Here is a 4,554-nt window from a genome sequence, read left to right on the forward strand (position 1 = left end):
GCCAGAGCGTGGTTTGTGACGACAGCTCCCACAGAAAGGCGGCCATTCAGGGCTGGGGCGGCGCGAGTGGCCGCGCAGGGCTGGAAAAGGCGTGCTCTGTCTCTTCCAAGCAAAGCTTGTGAGACACAGACCTGGTATTGAGCAGGGAGAGGGGCCTCCTGCACCCCGAGGGATTCAGGGCTGGTTCAGACCCTCCCCGGTGCCGGGGGCTGGGGTGAGCTGCTTCCCCTGGTGCTGCCAGCTCTGAAACCACATCAGTGTCCCTGCCGTGCTGCTGTGGCTCTGGGTGGCACCAGGTGCTGTGGCAGTGAGGGACACATGGGACATGTGCTGCCACTGCTGTCATTTTGCAAGGCCTGTGGGGACTTGGATGTGTGCCTCGGCTGGCTCTGTTGGGGTGTAGCTGCCAGCCAGCCCCACAGCTGTGGGATCTGTGCCCCTGGGCACCCTCCCCTGCAGCCGTTATTTCCCGAGGTGTGCAGGGGCCCTGCCGGGCTCCCGGAGCTGCCGCGGTTCCTGCCCTACCTGCGCCTCCACGGGGGCACAATTGGCTCTTTCATTCCCAGCCATCCCGGGGGGCTGTGTGGAAAATGAATGGAAAAGGCAACTGGCTGTTCTAGGTTGTCTGTTAACATCCCTCAGAAAAAACGTGTCAGATTTTTCCTTGACACCGTGGGCTGGGAGGGAGGAAGGACTCTTAAAGCTGCAGAGCCTGCCCTGCCGTGCCGGGAAGGTGCTGCCTGTCTGCTCCTGTCTGCTTTTGTCTGCCCTCCTTGTCTGGGCTGACATCTGCTCCCTCCTCTTCCCTGCAGGCTCATGCTCAGCCTTCGTGCTTTGCTGCAGGTCTGAGTGGGCCAGAGACTGCTGGGGGCCCTATGGGAGCCTGGGAGATCCTTTCCTCAGGGGCTTCTCGCTTCCTGGGAAGAGGGGAGTGTGTTCCCTCTGCCAGCCAGCCTGAGGAAGGGGCTGGGTCAGGCAAGGTCGTGCAAAAGGCATCTGGGATTTCAAGCCATTCTGGGTCAGGCAATTAATGTGTGAAGGGCAGTGAAATGCATGTGCCCCCTGCCACTGGAGGGGCCTGGCCCTCCTCTCCCCATCCTGGGAAGTGCTCAGCCAGAGTGAGCCTTCCCCAGGGCAGCTCCTGCCGGGCAGCAGCCCCTTTGTCTTCGTTGGGTTTGTTATGGTTTTGGTGAGGCTTTATGAAAGTTACTGGTTTGTGAGTGTAGCTGTGGCCTTGGGTTGATGTTCCTGTTGTTCCCCTCAGCAGGCAGGACAGTGTCCTCACTGCTGGTGACACCTGTGGCAGTGCGTGCTGGGCTCCCGCCTGCCAGGATGGTGCTGTCAGCCCTCCTGCCAGGTATGCCTTACTCCAGGGGGAAGAGTCTCAGCTCTGAGGCCCGGAGCATGGAAAAAGAGCTCAGTGATGAGGCCTGAGCTCCCGGGAAGGCTGTGAGAGCCTCTGGAGCCAACAGCCTGGCTGTCGCAGGAGCTCCTGCTCCGGTGGGTCCAGCCCAGCTTTCGGGCTCGCAGCGCTTCCCAGCGCCTTGGCAGCGCCTGCGGGGCCTCTCCGAGCGCCTCCCGCCTTCCCAGGGATTGGCCGGGGAGGTGGAGAGGTGGGTCAGCACTGGCTCAATCACTGACAGGAGCTGGAGCCTTCCAGGAGCTGAGCTGCTCCCAGGGCTCCCATGAAACAGCTCGTTTGCCATGGCACGGCCCCTGGCCCCGGCCCCTGAGCTGCTGCCTCTGCAGAGGCACCTCTTTGTTCCCGGGCTCTGGGAGCTCCTTGCCGCTGGCCCTGGCCGGCCTCGTATCCTGGGCTGTGTGGAGCCCGTAGTGGGCCTTGCTGGTCCCCCTGTGTGCTGAGTGGCACCACGTGCTAGGGCTTTACAGATCCCACAGAGTCTCTGCTGCTGTGCCCCAGGCAGAGTGGCTGGAACTTGGCCTCCTGGGATCCTTCAGGACAACAGCAGCAATTCCCAGCCTCTGGAAAACTGCAGCTCCACCCCATTGTGGCTGTGATGCCAAAGGAGCTGTGCTGTGCTGCATGTCCCAGCAGTTCCGTGAGCTGGCTCTGCCATGGCCAGGATGTAATCCCACAAAACTGGCCATCCAGCCAGCAGGTCACTATGGGGATTGGAGAGTGCCCATCCCATGTCACCTTTTAGAGGAAAGGAACAGAAACCCGAGGCCCTCCTGGTTATCCCTGGCAGATAAATGGAGTAGGACACAGTTGTCTCTAAACCTCTGGTGGTTGAGGCTGGATCAGCAGCAAAGGCAAAGCTCCCCTGGGGAGACTTTCATGGGACACTAAAGATTATCCCTTCCCCAAAACTCTGGGTTCCTTCTTCATTTGGGGATGTCTGTGGAAGGTTTAACTTTCCCCTTGCTTGTTCCTGGAGGGACTTGTAGCCACAGCATAGAGTCATTCCTTCTGCTGTGGGAATGCACCAATGCTGAGCCAGTCTTCACCTGCTCAGCATCAGGGAGCTTTGATTCATCCCAGACAAAACCTGGGTGATCACGTGGAGCTGTTGGAATGGGAACTGGCCTTTGCATCCAGTGGGACTGGGCAAGGAGCTTGGCGCTAGCTTTGGGGAACTGAGAGACTGGGAAGCACTTTTTGGCTGTCTGTCTGAAAATCTTCTGGTATGCAGGTGTGATGATGGAGCCACCTCACACAGGGTCTTCCAAGGAGCTGCTCGTCTCATGTGGCAGCTCCCTGGGGTCAGACACGTGTGGTTCCTGGGGGTCCCGGAGCTGGGGCTCAGCCCGGGGCCATTATCGTGCCGGCTGCTCCCAGCTTCGTTTCGCAGAACCGTAAATCCACTTAATGGGCTGGGTGGGAATTCCAGCTCACCTCTGCTAAATGGGAGCTCTGATGCTGCGTGCAGGGCACTGGAAGTAGCTGAACTGAGACCTTATTCAGGACCAAATCACCCCCCGACCCCCTCCCAAAATAATAATAATCCCTCTGACATTCTGGCAGCCGGCGGGACAGAGGCAGCCTTTGTGCTGGGCCCTTCGGGGGCCCCGCCGTCGGTGCAGCAGCAATGTCCCTTTGTGCGTCCCGCACGCTGCTCGGGGACAGGGAGTGGAAGGTTCTGCGAGTGTTTATTTTCTTTAAAAAAGCTGGAGGGGGTGGAGGGGGGGAGAAGGAAGCCGGCTGGGAGGTTCATGTTCACATCCTCCACTTGGAGACACCTTGTCTTTGCACCTCGGCTGGGCGCCCGCACAATGAGGGCTTGTGCGGCCCCGGAGAGCGGTGCACGTGGAGGGGGATGGAGGGACCCTGGAGAAAATGCGGATTCCTACGGCTTGGAGGAGCCGGGGGGGAAACAGGGTCTGGATTTGTTCTGGTTTTTGGCTGTGCTCAGTAGCATCTTCTGTCTCAGGCTCTTAAAACTGTCTGTGAGGTCAGTTTCCCATGGAAGCAAGTGGAGTGCAGCTCCGTGAGGCAGAGGGGGAGACCAGGCTCAGCAGAATCCCGTGTTGGATGATGGTGATCAGTGACAGAGCTGTGCCCCCATGAGCTGTGTAGGAGACACCCATCTTCTTGGTGCTGGAGACTTCCCTCAGATCCTTGAGTGCTGCCTGTCCCACAGGCCTGTGTTCACCGCAGACCCTGTGTCACTGGGATTTGGGGTGCCTTGGAGAAGGAAGTGTCAAGTCCAGTGCAGGACAGCCGGAGCTAGAGGTGGGACAAGGGCTCCATGGGGGTGTGCTCCCATCCTCCTCCTGCTGGCCTGAGCCACACCCCGTCCCCGCGTCGCACTGGGACAAAGCAGGTTGCTAAAAAATGGTGCCATTGTGTCATGAGCAATCCGCGTATAATAAAAATATTATTTGAGCAAATGAGTCAGGAAGCGTCTGGGCCAGTGTCCCAGGCTGGTGCAGCCAAATTTTTCTGGCCTTCTGTGATGGAGCCGGGTGTTTCAGTCTGGCTGGCACTGGCAGGCACTGCTGTGATGGGGTGGGTGCTGAGGGCTGTGCTGTGCCCCAGCTGCCCCCAGGGACCAGCAAAGCCTTGCTGAAGCTGCTGAGACCAGGCTGGCTCTCAAGGGAGGGAGTGGAGCTGGCATCTGTCTCCAGGAGCCTCCCAGCCTGTGGCACCCTCTCCAGAACCTTCTGTGAGTGTGGTCCAGTGCTGCAACAGAGCGTTCCTGTTTGGGAACGGCCCTCTGTGCCGGTTTTGTTCAGTGGAATTGATGCACGGGGATGTGGATGGAGGGATCCTCACCATCATGCAGGACCCTTCTTGCCCCGTGTGTCATCTCAAAGGAGCCAAATCCTTTGGCTTTCCTGCTGGGATCTGCCCTACAGCCCCAGCTCCTGGATCTGTGAGTGATGGGGGTCTCAGTGTCACAGCCAGGGCCCCTGGGGCAGCTGCAGCCCCAGGAAAAGGGTGAAGGGATCCTGAGGGGTGGTGAAGAAGGATCTTCCTCAGGAGCAGGTGGTCCTCTGGCAGCGCTGGCAGGTGTGTGTAGGTGTGGGGCCAACACTGGTGGTGCTCGCTGGGACAGCTGGCCCTGAGGGAGTGGGCACATGGTGCTTTGG

The 4,554-nt window shown here is 59.5% G+C and overlaps 1 protein-coding gene across 1 annotated transcript in view; it reads left to right on the forward strand.

Moving 5' to 3' along the window:
- WWP2 (WW domain containing E3 ubiquitin protein ligase 2) overlaps window positions 1-4,554 on the forward strand; it is a 31,459-nt gene that overhangs the window by 2,825 nt on the left and 24,080 nt on the right. The window lies entirely within an intron of this gene.

The sequence above is a fragment of the Corvus brachyrhynchos genome, unplaced genomic scaffold (genome assembly GCF_000691975.1).
Source record: "Corvus brachyrhynchos isolate BGI_N302 unplaced genomic scaffold, ASM69197v1 scaffold365, whole genome shotgun sequence".
Lineage (NCBI taxonomy): Eukaryota > Metazoa > Chordata > Aves > Passeriformes > Corvidae > Corvus > Corvus brachyrhynchos.